Source organism: Barbus barbus (genome assembly GCF_936440315.1).
Source record: "Barbus barbus genome assembly, chromosome: 28".
Classification (NCBI taxonomy): domain Eukaryota; kingdom Metazoa; phylum Chordata; class Actinopteri; order Cypriniformes; family Cyprinidae; genus Barbus; species Barbus barbus.
The window spans coordinates 10,119,378-10,132,277 of NC_136756.1; the positions used below are offsets into that span (position 1 = coordinate 10,119,378).

Below are 12,900 nucleotides of genomic sequence, written 5' to 3' on the forward strand. Positions count from 1 at the left end.
TTTAAAGGCTGAACGTAAATCAAGGAAGAACAGAAACAGGTGTGAAGCTAATTAACTAATCAGGAAAACTGGGTCAACAGAAGACATGGCAAAACACAACTAAAACAGAACATGTAACATTACGCCCCCTCCCGGAACGGTGCGTCCTCGCACAGACAAAAGTCCAACAGAGGAGGGAGGGTGGGGGTTCAGGAGGCGGGCATGGAGTAGGAGGGAGCCGGGCAATGGACAAGAGGAACAAACCAAAATGGTCCAAAACATGAGTCCAGGGGGGAGTGGAGGATGGCAGCCAGCCAGGATGGCAGCCCACGGCGGAGTCGACGGCGGGAGGAGCCATGGTGGGGATGGGACCACCGACACCAGGGGGCCGACTGACAGAGATGACGCCGGTGGAGTAGGAGCCCAGGATGGAGCTGAGCAGCCACAGAGCCAGGGTGACACCAAGGGACCAGAGGGACAAGGCGGAACCGGCGGTTCAGATGAGTGAGGAGGAGGCGGGGATCCCGAATGACGCGGTGGAGCCGGAGTGACCGAGGATGAAGGTGGAGCCTGAGGGAGGGAGGAACCCGATGGAGCCAGAGGAACGGAGGGATGAAGCGAAGCTGGAAGTGTAGAGTTCCGTGGAGTAGTCAGGGGGACGACTGACCAAGGCGGAGCCGGAGGGACGAGGGAGCCCGGCGGAGCTGGTGGAATGAGGGGCCACGGTGGAGACGAGGGAGCCAAGAGCCAAGGTAGAGCCGATGGATCGGAGGGCCGAGGTGGAGTCCGGGTCTCGCAGGCTGGAGGTGAAGACTGGGGATCCTCCAACCCTGAGGTAGCTGGCTGGTCGCAGGGAGTCCCGAAGCGCAACTGATCCACCGGACATGGCGTGCTGAGGGTGAGCTGAGGGGCGTTCCTGAGGTAGCTGAAGGGGAACTGATGGACTGTCTGACAGGTACAGAGGAGGAGGGAGAGGGAGGTTGGGAGGGACCTTCAAAACATTCTTCGAGGAGCTGGCTGAGGAAGGGGTACAGGACAGAACCATCGGAGACACAGGAGATTCAGGACTGGGTAATACCTCCCCAAACCAGTCAATAAGATCCCTTTCGAAGATGTCCAAAAGTTCCTCAAAATGGTTCCCAGAAACCAGTTGCAGCTCACCCTCAGTGGTGGAAGTGTGGGCTGGGAATTCATCCATTCCCTTGATCTCCACTAAGACTCCCACGACGCACGATGTTGCTGGCTCACACACCTGGTCAGTCGCGTTGAGTTCAGTTTCCGGGGCGATGAGTGGCTCTGTCACTTTAAGCGGTGATGGCTCTATACTCACGGCCGGCTCGGGCTCTGTGGCTGCGGTGGGCTCTGGCGAACACTCCGTGCAGTGAGATTGTGAAGGCTGGCTGGGCTCTGGATCGGGAGTGGGGCTGGAGCTGTCCTCAGCAGGGCCGACGGAGAAAAACAGTCCATTATTCTCCAGCACCCACTCCACACAAGCGGCGAAATTCTCCTTGGGACCGTTCGCTGGTAGGCGTGCCTTACACTGCTCGCTCAGGTTGGCGATGTAAAAAACACAAGAGCGAGCGGTCCGGGAAGTGTGTAAGGCACGCCAGATCAAGAAAGTCCCTAGTATGTTCCTCCAGCGAACGGTCCTTCTGCTCCAGGCACAGGAGTCGGACGGCGAGAAGATCCATAACAGGAGAGGGAGAAGATCCATAACAGGAGAGGGAGAAGATCCATAACAGGAGAGGGAGAAAACAAAATTGAACCAAAGAAAAACGTCGCTAAATATACTGTTTCGGTCTGCTATTCTGTTACGGTTGTACCCCAGGGAGGTAGGCAAGACACGGCAGGCAGGGATATCCAAAAACAATAAGCTTTACTCAAGACGACAAGGAATGGTGTAACACATACAATAGCAGACAAACTAAACTGGGGAGAACACAGACTTTAAAGGCTGAATGTAAATCAAGGAAGAACAGTAACAGGTGTGACGCTAATTAACTAATCAGGAAAACTGGGTCAACAGAAGACATGGCAAAACACAACTAAAACAGAACATGTAACAGTTACCTCATAAACGCAAAGTATAAAAATATTTTCACAACTTTTCCTCATAAGACACAGATGCTAGTAAATACTATCATACTTCACTGCAGGTTGTTCATAACTCTCATTTGATAAAGACAGAATACAGTGTTACTGGATCTGTTTGATGTAAGTTTTTAATCAACACTTCATGTGTTAACAACAGCTTCTCTCCGCCAATCAACTCATGGCATTTTTAGCTCGTAGTGTGAGTGTGTTTGATAGACAAGCTGCCACAGTCATGACAAGCAACAAAAAGGCAAGCAAGAAAATGCATTTCCTGTCAGCTCATTGCTTAGATCCATGCAGAGTCAGTGTCGGATGTTTCTGAACAAAAATATCTTTGGGTGGCTTAGCTCTGAGCTATTGTATTCATTGACAAATAGACCGTGGTGATAATTGGTTGCGATTTATCTTTTAAGACCATCTGGTTATGTTTACGTCATTTTAAAGTTTCAGTTATATTTATAGTCAGTACTGTCTTTTTCAGGCTCATGTGACATTAACAACTGAATTGGTAACACATTTTAAAATTAAATCATATAAGTAGTAAGCAGGATTCAGAACTGTAATTCAAATGTAAATGTCATTCTTTTGAATTTGTATTCAACTGAATTTCAATTTTAACTGTAAAAATTATTTACATATCAGGAAATAAACATTACTGCAATCATAATTCTTGGGGTAGGTGTGCAATTAATTTGTTTTAGTTTTAGGGGGATGTAGTTCTTATGTAATTGTGGCAGTGTCGTGAGTATTATGTCACTGCAAAAGACCATGCATTATATAAGAATATTTCTTTAATGCCACATAAAGGATTTGTATATGCCCTCCTGTAATCCTGCTGATGTATTTGCCCTTGATGGATGGTTTTGTTAAGTTGTCGTGGCCAGCTGTCTCTGGCAGGTGCCTGGGAAGCCATTTTAGGGTGAGAACAGAGGGGAGGGCAGAGGCTGTGAGGTGAGACATGCTGAAGAAAAGAGCAGCGACAATAGTCTGAAGAGAAAGGAGGAGATAAGAAGTTTTAAGAAGGTTAATCACATGTTGATTACATGCTGTTCTTTTAAGACAATGGTTAGTTATAAAGAAACTGCATTATGTAACAAGGAGCATCAAGCACAAAATCTTCTCAAAGAGGCACTAGTACTGGTGGTACTTTTAATGACTACAAGAAATGATAGTTTGGTGGTTTAACTTTCATTCGGTATGCAAAGGGACCGAGGTTTAAATTATGATTTGTAATCTATATATTTCTGTACTGAAATCACCATGAAATCAAAATTAATAATTCCTTTTTTTATGGGATATTGCAGAGTTTTTTTAAATTATTTTTTTATCTATGCACATCATTCATTTTTGTAATTCATGTGCCTTTGTAATCTTTAATCTTTAGGACTCTTTTTTTTTTAAATCAGAATTCCGCTGAAACCCTCCACCTCCCCCAGCTCCACCTGTCTAGATCTCTCTCTCTCTCTCTCTCTCTCTCTCTCTCTCTCTATATATATATATATATATATATATATATATATATATATATATATATATATATATATATATACATATATAAGGTATCTGCTTCTGTTGTAAGAACAGGACAACTGAAGAGTCACTTATTTGTAAAGATGTTAGTCATTCCCAAACACCGACTGTGTGAAGTTGTGAACATAGCCATAGAGAGAGTTGGCAGCACACACTCGCTGTATTTGACTTGCTGGTTATGCATGAACACTCACTACAGTGATGTCCACAGAAGATTGAGCAGGTGTGATACTTACATATCTGCCTTGTGTTACTGCAGATTGCATAATGTAGTGCTGCTAATCTGCACCATTTTTTATCTCATATAGACAGGCAAACATATACCCTCACAGTCTCTTTATTTGTGTCCACTCGATTGAGAAGAATTAAGTCTGTCTGGGGCTTTTAATGTTTGGAGGAATTTTCTTGGCTACATGACTGTGTGAGGTCTGCAAGTTCACTCTTCTTATCGTCACCTTCCTGCTGTCAGTTAAGAATTCATTAAGTTTCACTCTGAAGTGCCAAACCATAGTAGGCAGTGGCCTTGAAAAAGTAATGAAATTGTTCTAGCATAACCACAATGAAAATTGAAGAGTGAGGTACACATTGAACTGTGGTGCTCATGCAGATGATGCCAGTTTGAATTCCTAATTCTGTTCCTGTACCTTTTCTGTCTTTTCTGGTTATTCAGATAAATATGCCTACAGATCTGGTCCTTGAATCTGATGATCCAGCATTCCAAGATTACTGATATAACAGCCCAACAGCACTGGGAACTTTCATAATTTGTATCATTCCATTTGTCTCTGTTTGCTCGTTTACGATTGTCAGTTTGTGCATTAGTGATACAGATTTTTCTGTGAGCTCTATGATGGATTGGCCGTCCATCCAGTGTGTTTCCCTGTCTATGGGAAAATGGATAAATAAATATTTAAATTAATCTTTTTGCAGGTTACATAATTTCATTCAATCAACCTATTCATTTAAAAATGCTGATTCATTCAGGAACAAAATAAGTGATTTTCTGAATTTGGTTCCACATACTACTCTTAATATTTTTAGAACTAATAAGAGTAGTATATAACAAATTCTGCAATTTGTTTAAATGAGTGAGTCATTGAATCATTGTCTAAAGCAATTTTTTTAAGAGTGGTGGTTCAATCAGGAAATAAAGTCTTAATGACTGAGTCATTGAATCATTTACTCAACCAGTTCATCCAAAAACACAAATTGATTCAACAACAAAACACCAGTACTTTGTGTTGTGCAACTGTTTGGGCTGGAGGAGTAAAAACTCACAACTTACCTGGCAATATTGTGTCTAAAATGTAAATTAATGTAAGGAATGCCACTCAAACCTTTAGTTTACTTTTATTTGTTCATGCATTCCCTGGGAATCAAGTCCATAAATTAGCATTACTAGTGCCAAACACAACTGTTTTTAGCTTCAGGAATGATTCCATTTGCATGGCTGTCTTTACTGACTAAAGCCTCGTGTACACCGGGACGATTATCGCACGTGCTTATCGCCAGCATTTTTCGAGACGTTTTTCGATGCGTCTTTGTGTTCATAACCAAGCGATTTTCACTGGCGATGAGCAGAGTGAATGTGCAAATTCATTCCCTGATATTAGATGGGGCTTAATGAAAAACAGAAATACCCCGGTACACATCGAAATCCTATTTGATCTGCAATTCCTCTCCATAACAACTCCCTCTAATCGAGATTTTTTTAGTCGCTGTCGCGTTTGTCATAAAGCTCTTTGTGCTCAGACACCAGTTAGACCAGCAGCTCTACATTCATCTTGCCTCAATGCATCTTCTTCGTCTACTTATTACCTCTTCGTCGTTAGGAATCAGTGCTCAGTGCTCGGTAAGACCGTTTTGTGCTTGAGCGCCACCAAGTCGTGTTTTACTTTAACTTCAGCATCTCCAGGCACGTGAACAAAAGGGGCCAATCTCATTTGACGGGCAGTTCTTAACGCGATGCGTCAAACCAAAAAAACGAGATATTTTTAAAAAAATAACGCTTTTACGCCTGGCATTTTGCGCGGTGATGTGCACACTCACATTGGCGCCCTTTGTTTAGACACGAGGTGTTAAAGTCTGTGATAATTCCGCGCGATAATCGTCCGGTGTGCATAAGCCTTACAGGTGCAGTCACACTTACCATTGTTTGGGAGATTTTGTGCCTAATACCCAGTCATTTAAATAGAATTATGTACAATCATGAGGTGAAAGTATGGTTATATTTGCCGTTGTTTGCAAATTGCATATTTGTAAATTGTGCAAAATCAAGTCAGTTTGATAGGAATCCACGTGATTGGTAATCTCACATTAGAGCAAAAGATTTCCACACACAGATTTTGCATCGAGTTGAAGTTGCTGAATTCGCTGCAAAGAACAACAGAAAACTGCTTGGTTTGAAAGTTAGCTTCACTGTGAAAAGCATTTCGTACATCGCTACTTTATTTCCAATAGACAATGGACTTTTATTGCCTGTGAAATTTTAAAAAATGTTGCTAATGTGACTATATCAAAGCAACTGTTTGGTGTTAAACCAGCTGATATTCATATATTCAGTTACATTTGTCCATACACTGATGAGAACAATAAATTACCTTGAGAACAGAGATGGAAATGGAGAAATGGTACATGCTGTCCCTGTGAGTGCTGGATGAGTCAGTTTCACCCCAAGCGCACTGTGTGCTTTCTCCATTTCTCTCTCTCTTAATCTCCTATTATTTCCCTCCCTTTTTCTCTCTCTCCTTTCTGACTAGGGTGAGGATTTCCTTTCTCATCTGGAACTGTACTAAATCCCTCAGCCGGTTTTCATGCATGTCTCTCTCAGTTCTGTTCTCCATTTGCACTGGACCACAATCCCCTGTATTCTCATTTCCTCTTTAAATAGGGAAGTTAGATGAGCAGGGCTTGTCTCTTGTTGTTGCTATAGAATTGATGAATTCCCATGTTTTATTCCTCTGTCAGACAATGATGTCAGTTTCATAATTTTATTTATGAGAAATTGATGGTGTAATTGCTTTGTGTGTGTTTGCATGTATGTAGAGTCATGCTTATCCATGCAATACATGCAAAGCAACAGCAATATTGCACATTTTTGACCTTGACATTCATATTGCACTAATTAGCATAAATCATGCTTGATTTTGCACAGTAATAATAGAATTAGTAGCTCGTTTTTGCAGTCAGCATTAACATAGCATGACAGTTTAGTCCTTGGTCACCTCTAGTGTCCTTTTCCACAGCTTCGTGTGTTGCATATGAATGGCTTTATTGATAAAGACAACATGATCTCCAAGGGCAAGATGATTTATGACATGGCACGTGTTCACAGACACAACAGATTTCTAAACGGAGCTTTGCCTGGGGTTTTGTGGCAGTTGACATGTTCATGCGCAAGACAGTGACATATGACATTCTGTCCCTGCGTGTGTGTTTAGTCCAAAACCATGTCCTCTTTCAACAGGACTGTTTTCACACCATGTGCCACTGAAGTCTGCTAGTATTGGCTCTTAACACTTTGTCCTGCTATCCCACTCTGTGGGACAAATCTTTAATAGCCGCTCAGCTGGCTGGAGTTCTGTGTGCGGGTGCTGATCTCTGTAAGCTGGCCTGTTAAGTAGCAGTATTCAGGACTGTCTTAGACTGGTCTGACCTAAGAACACTTTAATGTCAGTGCAACCAGCGGCTCTTAAAAAAGGTCATTTGTGTGGTGTGCAGAGATGAACTGGCCATACAGACTTTTCTTAGTGGGCCGGTTCACTTGTGGGCCTCCTGTTAAAATTTTAATACACCAGGTAATTATACAAAGAGTTAAAGGAAAGAATGTCCTTGTAGGTGGCATTTTTCAACCAACATTTCCAAATCTTTTGGTTATTTAAATATGACTCAAAATCTGCAAAGGGGTAATTAAATGTAACAAATAATGTAAAATGTATAATTTTTATTGGAAAATGAAACAATATTTTATCAAACTTTGATAATTGCCTTGTAAACAACTGAGAAGATAGTGATCAAACTATAATCACCTGTCAGTTTTAGCTAGTGAAGAATATATTTATTCTCACGTGTGTTATGTATTTTGTTACAGTTTCTGACAGACAGCATGTTGAAGCCACTCAGGCTGCCATATTCTCCTTCTTGTTGGAAAGTGATGATTTTGTCAAAACATCCGGTAGTGTGGGTTTTCCAGGAAATGCGTCTACTCCCTGTACTTCTGCAGGCTTCTTGTAAAAACTATGTGTATTATGCACATTATTTTTTGACAGACATTGTAGTTGTGGTATTCAAATGATGTGGATTTGAAAACCGATTAATTGGAAGATAATAATTATTTATTTCTTAGCTAGCAAGTATTCAGTGAAGTGATTGATGCCCATGAATGTGTTCTGTCAATATTTTTAGTTATAATATTCTAACTGACAACAAGCCTAAGTTTTTGACGGACGTAATAAGGCATGCGAGGGGTGTACTGTTTGATTTTGGGGTACTATAAAACATACTAGAAACATTTGAAATGCTTTTACATAGTTCATTATACTTATTTAATAGAAGTTTATTTCTTGGCTTAAATAAATTGCAATAAGTTACTCACGTTTGTTGTTTGGCTTTTAATGTCACAATCAGCTTTCGATAATGTGTTGATTTTTAAAAATCAAGTTTTTTTATTTTTTACCAGGAGTGGTTTTGAAGTTGTTTTTATCATTTCTTATAATAAAAATATTTTATTTAAACCCATGAAAATGCACATGCTATTGTAAATAATAGTGAAAAATTAAACTATTCACTTTTAAAAATTGTTGTTCTATTATTACCTTTTAGATTTTGACTCGTATAAAACCATTTGGCATCACGCTTGTATCAGTCTCCACAATAATATATTAAGCACGACATCTGTTTTCAACACTGATCATTAAAACAAGGCAAATCAGTATATCTATCTATCTATCTATCACACACACACACGCACACACACACATCAGGTGACTCTGCAGAAAATTTTATGTTTGAAGGAATCACAATAATAATGAAAAAGCTGAATGAATCATGTGGATTTCAAGCATGAATACACATTATGTCTGGTGCATTACATGCGTATCTGAGTGTGTGTGTGTGTGTCTGTTCTTGTGGCAGCTGCATGCACCATCAGGCAGTAGTTCTCCATTATGTAGGTCAGACTGCATGGAGAGAAAAAGATAGAGACCTGTGTTTTATGCCATCTGAATGCCATCAACACTGTGACTCTGTTTGCTTATTTATTGAATTAGAACCTAGAGTTCATTTCGTTCTAACCTTTAACAAAAAAAAAAAACAAATGTACCAAAAAAAATCAGAGGTAAGGTTTGAGTGTGTGCATGTCAGTGTGTATGTTTGCTTGTGTGCTTGTATGTGCAATTAGGGATCTTGTCATAGAAATTGTCCTAAAGTAAGAGTGACTCCCCTGGGGGTTTACACAGGCAGCTTAAGTTTCAGGGACAGGTGTGTGTGTGTGTGTGTGGGGGGGGTGCATGGATGGTGAAGGTCAGGGATACATTCCTGAAAGAACCCCCGACAATAGGCTTATAGGAATAGGTACTCAATACCCACTGTTGGACTTATATTATGCTGCATATCAATTTTACACATTTTTATCTAAGGCATATGATTACAGATACATTTGCTTTTGGATTTTAACATAATACAGATTTAGGGCCAATTTTACTAAACAGGGCAAATTAACATCACAATCCCATAAAAGTGCAGATCGGAGTGACAAGTTTGGTTGATCTGTTGACATTGAGCAAATTAAAGAACACAGATGCAGCCAGATCATTTCCATAATAACCAATGCAATCTACTAAGAACAGTGCAAATCAGCAGCTATCGCTGACATTTGAAATAATTTTTTTTTTTACTTTTTTCAGTAAATAATGGTGCAAATACCAGTAAATTGACTACCGCAAACCTTAGTACAGTAAATCTCCTTGCACCTCTCCTCCCATAAATTTTGGTGCAGTAGGTATGGTTGCAAAAATAACTGTTCGCACCTTTTTTTTAACTATTTTTTTCACCACATGCCTTTAGTAAATCCTGACAATAGATTTCTAATGCCAAAAGAAGGTATGCGCTTTTGCAAGCTGTTAGTAAATCTGGCCCAAAAACAAATGGATCATAGAAATGATCCATTTGTTTGTGGGAAGTCGTGGCCTAATGGTTAGAGAGTCGGACTCGTAATCGAAAGGTTGCGAGTTCGAGTCCCCGGCCAGCAGGGATTGTAGGTGGGGGGAGCGAATGTCCAGCGCTCTCTCCACCTTCAATACCACGACTGAGGTGCCCTTGAGCAAGGCACCGAACCCCCAACTGCTCCCCGGGCGCTGCAGCATGGCTGCCCACTGCTCCGGGTGTGTGTTCACGGTGTGTGTGTGTGTGTGTGTGCATTTGTTCACTACTCACTGCTGTGTGTGTGCACTTGGATGGGTTAAACGCAGAGCACCAATTTCGAGTATGGGTCACCATATTTGACAATACGTCACGACTTTACTTTACTTTAAATATCATAAGTTATCTGTATGGCTTTTACTCCAAGTTAAAAGTTTAATTAAAAGTTACAATGTAATGTAAGTAGAGACAGATATTTTCATCTGTATTGTAATGTACATCCAAGTAACACTGAATATCAATCCATTATACGACTCAAGAAAGTAGTCTGAAATTTCATTAAACAATGGTGTTATGACATTTTGATTAAAAACAACATAATTAAAAAATAAAAAGGATACATGTAATACAAGGATACATGTAAGAACATCATACACAATATAGAATTATTTCTGATAGAAATTCTTTCAAATAGAAATGAACTGTACGTGGCTGATAATGTTCCCCTCCATTGAGCGGCTAACTGTTGTAACTGAATCATTGAGTCAATGAGATGAACTCAGAATCAGTTCAATTAATCAATAAATCATTTTGATTGACTTTTTTATCAAATTATTAATTGAAAAGATCTCAAAATAATGTTTTTTTTGTTTGTTTTTTCATAAAACGGACATGCCTGCTTGTGCTTTATAACTACCTCATCGGTTATAGTACTTTTGGATCTTTTTAAAGCTTGAAAGTCTTACAGGTTTTAATTTAAAACACACTGAGTATATGATAAAATTTATAGTACACATATCATGATTATTTTTATGCTACTTCTGTGCTGCCTTTTTTATTTGGAGCTGAATAGAATAGAATAGAATAGAATAGAATAGAATAGAATAGAATAGAATAGAATAGAATAGAATAGAATAGAATAGATGGGAGATGGTGGAATGGACTGCAGGAGAATGCCATGTCAGTGCCAGATGAGCCATTATGGGAGATTAAATCTGATCCACGCTAAGAGTGACCCTGTGGGGAGAGAAAGAGAGAGAGAGACGCTCAGCCTGGCTTATTGTATTAATAGCTGTCTGTGGGTGTCAATAGCTGTATATCAGATCTGGAGAGACTTTGATTTGATTTGAAGTTTGGCTGTACAGTGGGTCAGTCCCTGCCCTTCAGTTACCCAGCACTACGATGTCTTTTCTTAAGTATCTCCAATTGTGCATTCATATAACATTGTACGTAGTTTAAAAGGAGCTGTGGAACACAGGATTTTCCTTGCTCTTTTGAACTAAACATCAACCGTGAGCATATTAACATTAAACTGCCCACATCTGCATAACAGTTCAATTCAGTATTCAGCAACTTGGCCCACCTAGTCACGATGAAATAAGTGGACGTAGGATAAATTATTTAGGAGACACTAATTTCTAGATACATGGGAGGTTCAGCCATAATTAGCGCATTACAGAAAATTCCAGTCTTAACATGTACAGAGGCAATTTACTAATACTTTTATTAAGCTAGGATACATTACAATTATTAAATAATGCATAAGTAATATTACAAAAGATTTTCAATTTACAATAAATGGTGTTCTTTTGTACTTTTTATTCATTATAGAATTCATATAGCAAATCAGCATATTAGAGTGATTTCTGAAGGGTCATGTGACACTGAAGACTGGAGTAATGATGCTAAAAATTCAGCTTCGATCACAGGGATAAATTACATTTTAAAATATGTTCAAATAGAAAACTTGTTTTAAATTAAAATAATGTTTCTAAAATACAGTGTATTGTACAAATTTTTTGTGTATTTTGATCAAAATAGCTTTGGCAAGCATCAGATACTTTCAAAAACAAGACAAGTTTGAGCTATAATGTAATTATAGAAGTCTTAAATGCAAAATATTGATACAAGCAATAATATGCTGTTTTTACTTAAACTTTTTCTACTGCTTCTGTTATATGTTCTGTTGTAATATTTCAACTTGAATAAAACCATTGTCAGGTTATAAAACTTTTTTTTTAAGTGCAGCAAGACAAGTGAGTCTGAGAAAAAAATAATAATATTAATATAAAATTGAATTATGGCTCTAAGTTCACTTCCAAAATGAAAATATTCCTGATAATTTACTCACCCGTCTTTCTTTCTTCAGTTGAAAAGGAAATGTTTTTGAGGAAAACATTTCAGGATTTTCCTCCATAAAGTGGACTTCAATGATGGCCAACGGATTGAAGGTCCAAATACACGATCCCACCTGAGGAATAAGTGTCTTATCTAGCCAAACAATCGGTCATTTTCTAAGAAAAATACAAATTTCTTTACTTTTTAACCATAAATGCTCATCTTGCACTAGCTTGGCTTCACGCATTACGTAATCACACATGTGTGATGTTGGCGGAAGTACCAACCTAGTGTTTACAAAGCGACCATACAAAGAAAGTCAAACGCGTTTTACAAAAAAAGGTAAAACAATGATGTCGGGCCTTTTTGTAATTGGAGGATGGAGTTTTTTGCCTTTTCTGAACCCGGAGTGCACAAAAGAAGAGACTTTTCCAACTTTTCCAACATGATTACGCAATGCGTGAAGTCATGCATGCACATCGCAGAGCTAGTGCAAGACGAGCATTTGTGGTTAAAAAAAATATACTTTTTTTTCTTTTTCTTTTTTTAAGAATATGACTGATCGTTTGGCTAGATAAGACCCTTATTCCTCGGCTGGGATCGTGTAGAGCTCTTTGAATATGCATTGAAACTACAATCTGAACATTAACCCATTGGCCTCAATTTAAATTGACTATATGGAGAAAATTCCTGGAATGTTTTCCTCAAAAAACATTTTTTTGAAAGAAAGAAAGACATGAACATCTTTGATAACATGGAGGTAAGTACACTATCAGGAAATTTTCATTCTGGAAGGGAACTACTCCTTTAAGGTACTGATAT

At 39.2% G+C, this 12,900-nt stretch overlaps 2 protein-coding genes across 4 annotated transcripts in view; one reads left to right on the plus strand and one right to left on the minus strand.

Moving 5' to 3' along the window:
- The window catches only part of LOC306848491 (MAP kinase-activated protein kinase 2-like), a 458,467-nt gene that overhangs the window by 40,177 nt on the left and 405,390 nt on the right, over positions 1-12,900 (minus strand). The window lies entirely within an intron of this gene.
- slc12a5b (solute carrier family 12 member 5b) overlaps positions 1-12,900 on the plus strand; it is a 58,382-nt gene that overhangs the window by 4,119 nt on the left and 41,363 nt on the right. The gene's annotated exons all lie outside the window — the stretch shown is intronic.